The sequence below is a fragment of the Squalius cephalus genome (assembly GCF_949319135.1).
Source record: "Squalius cephalus genome assembly, chromosome: 25".
Lineage (NCBI taxonomy): Eukaryota > Metazoa > Chordata > Actinopteri > Cypriniformes > Leuciscidae > Squalius > Squalius cephalus.
In genome coordinates, this window is record NC_137146.1 from 24,073,617 (window position 1) to 24,085,506 (window position 11,890).

The following is an 11,890-nucleotide window of genomic DNA, read 5'->3' on the forward strand; positions in this document are numbered from 1 at the left end:
AAGCCTATGGAGGAGTGAGACAGCTCTCAGATTTCATCAAAAATATCTTAATTTGTGTTTCGAAGATGAACGAAAGACTTGCATGGTTGGAACAACATGAGGGTGAGTAATTACTGACAGAATTTTCATTTTTGGGTGAACTAACCCTTTATGTTAGATCTGTGCAGCTCTTAAAGTGACAGCAGCCTAATAAACTTGCTTCTGCAGTGCTATTTTACATTTGATTATTAATTTTCTCAACCTGAAATTACTGTTAGACTTACCTGAAAAACATGAAAAACAGTGTTTATGTTATATGCATGTTTGTTCTTTTGTATTTGTGCTATTGCACGTAATTTGATTGTTTGTTCTTATTTTATTACTTACAGTTTACTTGTCTTTAACAATACTTGGAATTTATATGAGTTAGGCTAGTAGTTTTTAGTGTCACAACCTTATTTATTAAGGATATGGGTCAAAAACAATGAAGACAATAACTAGGCCTATTTTATTTATTTATTGCTTTGTGGCAGGGCAAGTAAAAATTTGAACCACTGACCCAGTCGGGCCAGTAGAGAAAAAATCCTTATTATTTTCCTTAGTATAAATCCTTAATATTTGTGTGAAAACCATTACACATTTTCTTCTTTGATGAACAGGAAGTTAATTTAAGTTAATTAAATTAGAACTTACTGACGGTAGTGTACGAGTTAGTTTCTAAGAACTTTAAAGTAGATTTTTAAATCATACGATCATACTTATCATTGGCCAGTGGATCTGATTCTTCAAGACACCAAGACTGTGGGAGCTGATAAGGCAAATATGTGTTGGCGTAACAGAAATGGCCTTGTCAGTAACAGGAGTCATTTGTTCTGGTCCAGCTTTTACATTTCTTTCCATATTTGCCCTTACAAAAACATCAATAACCTTCTAGACTTTTTGTGGGACCCACAATGCACCAATCTCACATTAGCCCATCAAGGCTAAACGGGCAGTTTTTTGGAAAAACAGCTTTATCTGAAGGACATTTCACACAGATACAATGTTTGATTGGCATCTTCAGAAAGCTCCAAAAACTTCCCACGAAGCAAGAAAGGCAAACTCCCATTCCCAGAAGACAAAGGCAACAATCTCTTTTTATCTCTTCCACGGTCACAGGCACAAACACCTCGAGATAAGGAAAGGCAGAAGGTGCAGAGGAGAAAGCCAACTCTTCCTTGTTGAAACAATGAGCGATAAAAAAAATCGTATGGTCATAAAAGTCTTAAATATCTGTAATTGTATAACTAAAGTTTTAATTAACTTTTTAAGAGGTCTTAAATTTGGTCTTAAATCGTGATACGGTTTAATGGGATTATTAAACTTCAATTACTTGAAAACTTCAAAATAATGAAATAACTTAATTAAATAAATATGAATGCTGCATGTTCAAAGTGAAAATGTGGCGCTGTTGCACGTTTTAGGCATGCTGTTTCAGAGCCGTTCACCATCAGTGAATACTGCACATTTCTGCCAAGCTAATGCTAATGATCTACTGTTGATGATGAATCATGACAATGTTTACCTAATGGTGTTTGTACTGTAATATGTTTTAGTTGGTTGTAAGAAAGCATATTTTCTCATGTTTGAATGTGCAGCTAGAAGTATTAAAGACTACAAATGAATTAAAGTGTTTTGCTGCCTTGTACATAAGGAAAAAAATATTATGTAATACACTTTCACTGCACCCTTAAGTTCTTTTTGTACTCTTAAAGTTTTCAAATTAGAAAAAAAAGAAAGTGCCAAGCACCTTTAAAAATGTCCTTTTAGAAAATTCACATTAAAATGGAAACGTCCCACCAACTAATTGCTGAAATTCCTAAGACAATATCCTGTAAGTCAGTGTGACGTCTATTGACAAGATAAGAGCAAACATAAAGGATTTATTTGACCAATCACAAGGCCAGACGAACATACCATTACAAGTAAACACTGCAGTCCTTTATCTTAAGTTTAAGCTGAACCTAAAACATTCTTCAACCTTCATCTCCACGACTTCCATGAAAGGAATCACAGGGTAGGTCGGCTGTTCCTGGTTCACAGGAAGGAAAAGCCTACGTTTCCTCCCTAGAGTCAGAGTATCAGGAGAGACGCTCCACCCAACACACTGGTGGAGTCCACAGGAAGAAACAGTAACTCTTTTGGACACTTTTGTTGGACATAATCAGCTCTGAGGCACAGTACTGTCTTGGACGGTGGAGCCAAGTATCTTGGCACGCTTGCAAGAAACTACAATTAATTCCTTTCTGCCCTAGAAGAACAGTCTGTGATGGGCACTCGGTAAAACACTCAAGGTTTAGCATGCAATGAGTTCATCTTCATGCTGAAGAACAAGTCAAAACACTCTCTCCTACAATGGGATTGTTTGGATTTCCTGTAGAGCTGACAGCCCAGCTCACGCTGCTCTAATACAGATCCAGAGGGAAATGTACTCGGAAGATCAGGTGAAAAAAATGCTAGGAATGTCCTTTATTAACACTGTGTAACTCTTACGATGACTCCTCCTCTGCTTTGCTCTCCTGTTTGTGAACGCAATCGTGTAAGTCAGTTCTGGGAGGTAATAATAACAAACCACTTTGACGACAGACTTTGCTTAGGCATGTCAGAATGACCAAAACAGCATTTCAGGCGCTGTGCAATGAGATCGGACCGCTGGATAGTCCAGTTATGCCGTCCCATCCCATCGTAAATTCACGTCTTTTTTGATGCGCATCAAGGAATTTATTCTGTAATGTACTTCCATTGTAGTTTATGCACATGTTTTCATATCAGATAAAAAAAATATCCAACTCAATTGAGCACATATGTTTTTTATGACAAATTATTAAATTAGTCATTCAGGCAACCTACCAATAGTCATTTTTAAAAATATGCATTTTGCATTTAGCATTCTGCTTAAGGCCAGTTCACACTGTCCCAACGAACTCCCAGCAAACATTTTGCTGATTGTTTGATTTAAATGTCAGGAAACAAAAACATATGGTCATTTTCACACCAACCCAACAAACACCAAAAGGGTTTAACCACACTGACTCAACCAATTTGGTATTCATTAAGGCCGTGTGAACTAGACTTGTCACAGGCTTAGTTTACCAAAAATGAATATTGCATCATCATTTACTCAAGCCTGTATTACTTTTTTCTGCCATGAAGTAAGAAAGGAAAAGTTATGATGAATGTCCACGCTGCTCCTTTGCACAACGAAAGTAAATGAAAACAGTTGCTGGATTCTAGAAAATCTTCTTAAGCCTGACAACACATGATATAAATGTCATAAAAATGTAATCTTTCAAAATGAAACAGTTTATTCAACCTTTACATACACACACGCACGCACACTAGGGCAAAAAATGGGCCCAAAATGGCTAAACATTAAGCTTTTAATTGACTCAATCACACATTATTGGTCTGGAAATTAGCTAAATTTAAGCAAATGCACTACTTAAAGCCATTGCTCTCTCTGAAAAACATCAACGACAGAATGAAGTTTTTGGCAGAACATGGGAAGTTGTGGGAGTGATGAATCACAATGAAACAAGTTGCATAAACGTTTAGTCTTTAGGTTAATTAAAGACTTAATACTCTAGCATCAATATTTGACCAATATTATTTTACAATAAAAACTGTTACAGTTAGTGACACAGTCATTTATTAATGTATCTAGGAAGTGTACAGCAATCACGCTGAATCTGACTGGTATTTACCATTTCACATAAAAAGCGAACACATGCACCTTCCATTTATTTGCAAGGATGCACAAAACAACTCCATTAAAGGAACATTCCACCCATTTGCATTAAGCTTTGCATTGTTAGAAACCCAGTCATACTATTGAATGGTCGTGCAACACTCATTTTCCCCTGAGACGGGAGAAATCCGTATTTACCTCTTACACTTCCTCCCACAATGACGCAAAAATCGTCATTTTGCGTCATTGTCGGAGGAAGTGTAAGAGGGGGGGGGTTTCTGTTGAGACTACAAGCACTAGTTCCCACCCTTTCAAACCCGCCCATAGGGGGTTGGACCTAACGCGCTAACAGACCTATCACAGATCAGTGCCAGTGCGTTTGATTTCACCGGCAGAAACCTGCAGAAAACACGGACGAAGGTACTGAATACGCAGACAATATGGAGGATTGGGATTTTGAAGAAGTTATGGTAGAAACGGATGTTCGTGGCTACCTTTATGAGCCACAATATAGCGATGAGCAGCTGAGGGCTATGGAGGAACAGGAGGCGGCTGAAGCTGCTGCCACAACTGCCGAGGCAGACGACCTGCCTGCCGCGGACGAGGAGCCCGCAATGGCTCGAGCTGGATGAGTTGAGTTGAGTTGAAATGAGTTCGCAAACTAACTCTTCACTAGAAATTGTGTGAAATGATTTCCATGCGGTCTCGTGGTAGCGTAGAGTGGAGTTCAACTCTAGTCTAGATCGTTGGTTGATAGATTGATGGGCGGAGTTTAACCATTGAGTTCGACAGTGGGAGTGGCCTGCGGAGCTGAGCATTGCAATGCACTATGGGGATTGTTGTCTGTAATCCACAAGCACTAAAAAGTCATTTTCTGCCTTTTCTCGGCCAAGAAGGAACCAAATTAGAAATTTATGCTACTATTCTACTACATATATGACCCACTTTCAATACATATTCATGTCTCCACTGGTGGAATTTCCCTTTAAGGCTTTTAAGTCCAAAGGCTTACACATTTAGAAAAATACTGATAAAATATCATATGTTTACATCACATTTGTTTAGAAAGAGTGAGCATTTCTATTAATTGTCCAATTATGGAAATGATGCGATCTGAGGAGGTTTGAGCGAGGTCCCGTCTCACTATACTGGTATCCTTTCAGCCAGAGCAACAGAGGGCGCTCACGAACAGAAAATAGGAGTTATGAGTTATACGAGTTAACCGGAGTGCATGTTTTTTATGACATAGCCTACTGTATATGCGGACACATTAGTCCGGAATTAAAAAAGGCACAGGGAAGAGACAGATGAAACCGGAAAACAAATAAATACACTATTATAATCATATATGATTTGTCCAGGTTCTTCAAGCAGTCTTTGGTATTTTCCATAAACATGTGGAAACACATTTAATGTAAAAGCTGCCCGTCAGGTTTGATGTAAAATGGCAAACCTATTCCTCCGCATGACCGAGCACGCTTCGAGTCGAATGTCCACGCTGCTCCTTTGCACAACGAAAGTAATTGAAAACAGTTGCTGGATTCTAGAAAATCTTCTTAAGTCTGACAACACATGATAAAAATGTCATAAAAATGTAATCTTTCAAAATGAAACTTTTACACACTCTAAGGTAAAAAATGGGCCCAAAATGGCTAAACATTTAGCTTTTAATTGACTCAACCACACATTACTGGTCTGGAAATTAGCTAAATTTAAGGAAATGCACTACTTAAAAAGTTTTTGGCAGAACATGGGAAGTTGTGGGAGTGATGAATCACAATTAAAAACGTGTATTTATTATCGCTATGGTTAGTAAGTAGCCTTTAGAATTGCATATAAATATTTCTGCCTCATACGGTGATCAGAATCCACATCAGATCGTAAGTTATTTCAAACACTCACTGATGTCTGAAAGTGAGTTTTGAGCATAAAATGATTTAAAATGTCTTGAAATGTGTAAGTTAGCTGGTAGCCTGATATAATAACATGGGAAATGAGCAGCGGTGTTGACCGTCTCCTGTCTCCGCTCATGACCACTCCTCAAGCCCCTTGGCCCACTTTGGACCAAAGTATTCGGCAGGCCTAAAACCCCTGGCCGTTGGCCCCGATCAAGCCCCGAAAGGGCTAGAGGAAACTCGACTGTCCCTGGCACACACTACTAGCACACTCGCTTTTGTCCCGACAGTGGAAACACGGCTATTGTGTGGAGAGCCTTTTAGCTGCTGGTACTGGCGAGCTACTTTACTGTGAAACGTCATTTAATGCTTTGGAGTACAAAAGAATATTGCAGATTGACTTGCTTCTCGCAATTGAAAAGTTATCTAAAGACGAATTATCAGATGTTATTTTTCAACAAGATGCTCCTGCGCTAAGTTACTTTATCTACAGTATTTGTGCAAATCTTGTTAATTTCCTGACAAGTGATTTGTGATTAAAATGGTTAAGACCATAAGTCCACTAAATATTTTGTCTTCTTTGGCTTGGCCCTTTTTTTTTGGTAAATTAAAGTGTTGTTTTTTGTATCATATTTGATACGTCAGGCTTTTATGGCGCGTGCTAGAGGAGAATATGTAGCTCATACTCGAGAAAAAAAAAAAAAAAATTGAGTTCAAAGTGTGTGTCCTTTGTGTCAATTCTTTCAAGCAAAAGAACAGATGGAAGTCAAGGCCAAAGAAGCAGGGCTGTAATTACAGGCCTCTTTAATCTGTTATGGCCACTGTAATCGCCATGTCTGATCACAGGAAGGGGCATTTTAGAGCGCCTCCCACCCAAGTGCATGCTGGTTCGCAAACTGCCTGGGTTAAGAGACAGCCTAGGATCTCCTCCAGGAAAAATAATGAGTATTTGTAGGATTTACTGATGTGGTTTTGCTCGAGGATGCCGGCGAGAAAAGGATTATGGTCTTGTGGCGTAATCTAGGTACTGGCATGAGCAATGCTAACGCCAATTTACTGGACATATGTTAGCGGTGGTAAAGTCTCGTCTCTCGCATGATAACTGCACTAGCCTCTGACCTCGATCCCGTAAACAGAGACATCTGGGGGGGGGTTATTGTGTCCATTTCCATGGCGAACCTCAATGAGGCACAATTTAAACATACAGTGGCCCCAAAAGTAGTTGGATGCTTAAAACACATTGAAATGGCAGAATATCTTTACAAAACAAATTTGTCAATTAAATGGCCCTGAAAAACAAGTCATTTTAATGATCAAACTCAAGACAGTACCCAATTCGAATAATTCTGAGAAATCCTTCACTGAATGAACTCACTAAATCCATCCGAGGGGTTACTGACTCAACATCTGACTCACTCAATGAACGGCAAGTCATTCCTTCCAGTCGGTCTCGAGAGGAAGCAAGTTTACTGTGCTTAATGTTGGTGCTATGGTAAAAAGTCAAAAACAGTCAAGCGGTGGTCTGGCTAGTCAATTAAGAATATGATGATGAGCAAGGTATCAAAGCTGCAATAAAATTGGCATCTAAGCTCTGCAAAAGAGACAGAGCCCATGATATGACAATCTGCCCTGGATGGCACCGCCCTTATCCAGACTCACTGACTCATCGAAGGGAAGCAAGCCACACCTATGAAGGCCACGGGACAAACAGCTAGATTAGAAAAGCTGACACACACATAACCTCAGTCTGGTTCTAAAGTATTTGACAACTTTTATCTGAGAATTCTGAATGTTCTCACAGCACTGTCTGGCACCGAGGAAATGATCTAAAAACCACATCGGCCAAAGTGGTCAAGTATGAAAAACAATCCAGGTAACTATCTATTCTGCAAACTGATTGGTCATGCTTCAGTAGTTGAACATTTATTACAAGTGTTTTCTACTATTGTGGAAAAAAAAACACTATTTTCACAGGGTAGATGACAAATTGGTGGGAAAAAAATCCAATAGATTTACATAGAAAGCGGGATTCAAATAAGGAGCAGAGTATGAAAGCCCAGTAAAAAACCACCAAGAAGAGCCTAGCAACCTCATAACAACAGCACTTGTTTTATTTTTTTGATTGCTATTTCAGCTTTAAAGGCTATATTCTTCACAAAAATATAACAAAAAAATAATAAATGAATATAAGCCTAATGTATACTTGATGGTTTATACTAGGGCTGCCCCCTTATAGTCGACTGAATATTTTTGAAAAAAACAAAACAATTCAGGAACTGGCAAAGTTGCGCATTGACAGATCACTAACACATTATGCCCGACATAATACCGCATCCCAAAATCCAAAGTGTGGGAATATTTCGAGAGGGTAAAGATTGACCACAAAGTACTTGCCACTTTATACGACTGCTATCTCTATTGTTAACATTAAAGTAGATAAATGTGCGCTAATATTAGGTGTATATTAGGGCTGGGCGATATATCGCATGACATTGATATGCGCCTCTCGTCAGTAAAGCCGGTTCCTTGATTAGTAGTAAATCGCCATCACCTGCTTTCAGATGGAGCGGCATTTACTACAAAGAGCCGTAGTTAACTGACAAGCTGAGCCATATCACATTAATTATCGTGGACGTATCGCCAGTATCGTATGGCTCAGCTTGTCAGTTAACTACGGCTCTGTGTAGTGAATGCCGTTCCATCTGAAAGCAGGTGATGGCGATTTACTACTAATCAAGGAACCGGCTTTACTGACGAGAGGCGCATATCAATGTCATGCGATATATCGCCCAGCCCTAGTGTATATCCAAGTGCGGAGTGTGAAAGCTAAATTAGTAGTAGTGTTTAAATTGACTTCCACGCCATCAGAGCGCATCTTCTCAAAGGCCGGTGTTTTACGGCTTCATTATAAGCATCAAGGCGAGTAGTGTAGTCTAATTGTCTATATTCTTCAAAGGCATCACTCGAAACACCCAAGCATCATGATGGTGACTTCTGCATCCAATCACATACTTTTTTTAGAATTTTTTGGGGAAAATTAAAGAAATTTGTATTCGACATATCTAGTGCTACATTTTTCAGTGTCTCTAAATAACTGTCTTATCACAAGTTCTGCTGTAGGCCTTTTATATCACACTAAAATCAGACTTATTGTTCTGTACACAATACCAACATCCTCCACAGAGAAGCCATGCTGGAACAGTGGGCAGCAATCTTCACACTTGTCCTATTATACAGAAAACCCAAGTCTGCAGTGCACTTGGTTTGCTGAAGACAGCGCTGGAGTCATGTAGGGCAGAACGCTGAGAGACTGCTAACAAGTGCCATCGAGCTGGCCCAGCTCAATAAGAGAAGAGCACCTCAACTCAACAGAAAACCACACAGGAGATGGAAAAACTAAAAATGACTGCTGGAACAAACACCAATACACTTGCTTTACTTTACTTAACTTGTGTATCCATTTCATATTTGTGCGCATAGCAGTGTTGGTCCAGCACCTGTTCAAGCCAGGTGTTCATTAATGCATCCTTATCAGAAGTCAACCTGTCCACAGAGGTTACAGAAGCACGCCGTCTTGCATTGCAAAAGAGGAACTGTTGCTGGCCAAACATGCAAATTGGGCTTTGGGGTATTTTAAACACATTATATAAAACACCAGAGATTTTACTTGAATGCATGCGTGAAGCAATGCAACTTGCGAGACGCAAGTTGCATTGCTTCACGCATGCATTCAAGTAAAATCTCTGGTTTCCAGCAACATAACGCTTAAATGTAAGTGTCTCATTGGAACAGTTCAAATAAATAAAATAAAATTGTTGTCATCATTTGATCACCCTCATGTTGCTCCAAATCCTGACTTTGTTTCTGCTCATTTCTATACAATGGCATTGGGGACAGACGCACAATTCAGCGTATAACTACTTAATTTATTTGAGTAATTTCAGTCTGTTTGCTACACAAAACTATGTATGGTTTTAGAAGACTTGAAATATAGTCTTCATGTCTGAATCACAAATAAGCCCAGAACCGGGAGATCTTTTGAGCTTGAAGTGTGCATGTGGCTGATGCTGCGAAATTTTCAGTCATTTTAGTATCTGCTGTAAAAGAGTAAGCAGTTGAAGCCCAGTGAATGTCATTTGTATATCACCGTCTGTATGGTTTAGGCTACTTTAGGGAAAAACTACAATATAACGTTAAAATAACACAAATTAATGCCCATACACATATTCCTGGTGCTGCAGCAGTTTCAAATTATATAAAACTAGCATTTTATTATTCACCTGCTTGCACACTTGAGTCATCAGTAACTTAAATGGACATTTTAGTATATTAAAGTTTAACGCTTTGACAGTATACTAATACTAACTTTTCATTTATTTATTACTTAAAACCCACTTTATGTACTTCGATACCACAGCAAAAAATCTAGCTTTTAATAACTAAACATTATTAAAGACAAATGTAATCATTAAATGTAAAATAACACTATAAATTAAATATATAATCATCTTTGTTAATGTGTTTTGTGGTTTGATTAACATTAATGACAACGACAGCAGCAGTTTTTATAGGCAGCCGTCACTTTAAGACCTAATGAATGATCCACATCCGATTTCTTTCTCAACTGTTTACATTCACTTAAGACATAACCGACTGTGTTGACGAGAATACTTGCCGATACAGGTATTTTAACATACTTTTTTTAAATATGTGTCCGTTCAAGCGCAAGGAGACGCGAAAGAGGAATCAATTCAGTGTTCGCTCGCTATCTAAAACATGCATCTGTGTGCGGCTGTGTGCTAAGATAAGTGCATGATCGAGTTCTCTTTCCTTGTATGTGTAAAATCATGTAAATTGTCAAGAATAAACACGTGCAAATGACAAACTTTCACTCTATTATAGTTAAACTTAGATATTAATTTGAGTATCACATGTGCTGAACCGTGGGGCCTGGTCCATATGGATCAACCGAGTATATTTTGGTATATATATATATATATAGGTATATTTTTTTGTCTTTTTGCCATGACCAAAACAGCATATGGTGGTTTTTAGAGTTTGACCAGCATTGGTCACGGTCTACTTTCATTGAAAATGCCATTCTGCTGAACTTCTCTTTTCATGTTCCACTTTAAAAAGAAAGTCATAAGGGTTTGGAACAGCATGATGATGAGTAAATCAACTATTTCTATGACAAATTCTTTGGATTTTGGGTAAAACACCAGATCTCTGGATGTCATCTCCGATTTAATCCAGACAGAGAAAGATCAACATTTCCACATGGAGGCTGTAAAACAGCAGCTCGACCTGACCCGGCCCTGGAGGAGACGATCGACTTCACGACACTCCTTACATGCTTCACATGCCTCTCTCTCGCTCTCTTACACACACACACACAGAGAGAACATGAGAAAGTGGGGCAGTGGCTGTCCTGGTTATAAAGACCCACTCCCACCATCTGCTGCTGCATCACCGCAGAGACGCAGTCATTCACAGGAAGTGCCTTCATCCCGCGCTCAGGCATGATGTAGAGGAAGAAGAGAGGCACATGGTAGCCTGCAGCCGGACCGTCAAGCCGAGACTTGAACACTAGACCTAGTGATTGGTTTCCCATCTGAGTCATCTTCTTCTGTAGTATCGGTGCGACTCGAAGCGTGCTCGGTCATGCGGGGGAATAGGGTTGCCATTTTACATCAAACCTGACGGGCAGCTTTTACATTAAATGCGGCACTACCTGTCGAGCAACTTTTTCTGCAATTAAACCTCGATAAACATCTTGATTATGCCGCTTTGGTGCAGTAGATCTCACCTGTGGCTCGATCTTAGACGCTTCCAACAGGTGTTTTTGTGTCTCGGGAGAAATATTGGTCAGAAAGACAGGGGTTAAACATGACACTGTTTGCAACATGATTACAGAGTGTCACTTTTTTTTTTATAAATGTTCCTTAGGCTGTGAATCAAGAGTGCACTGAACTCTCTTGGCAGAGGAGGATCATTAAGAGCCGTTGAACACTTAGAAAAATTCCAGTCATGCTGATAAACGCTCAATAAACAAATCATTTGCCGATCATAAATAAATAATTCCTTCTCTTTTTGATTTAAGCTTTTTCACACGTTTATGTAGTTTTACTTACATTTAAAAGTAAATCTCATTCATTCAAATTAAAAAAAATATATGTATAATTTATGAGTTTAATAAAATAATGTAAATAGTATGAAGAAAATAAATGTATACTAATGTATGTTTAAAGAAATCATATAAATTGTTTTATTATATAAATACAATAAA

At 38.8% G+C, this 11,890-nt stretch overlaps 1 protein-coding gene across 10 annotated transcripts in view; it reads right to left on the minus strand.

Annotated features, from left to right (window-relative positions):
- Positions 1–11,890, minus strand: part of abi1a (abl-interactor 1a) — a 71,774-nt gene that overhangs the window by 58,744 nt on the left and 1,140 nt on the right. The window lies entirely within an intron of this gene.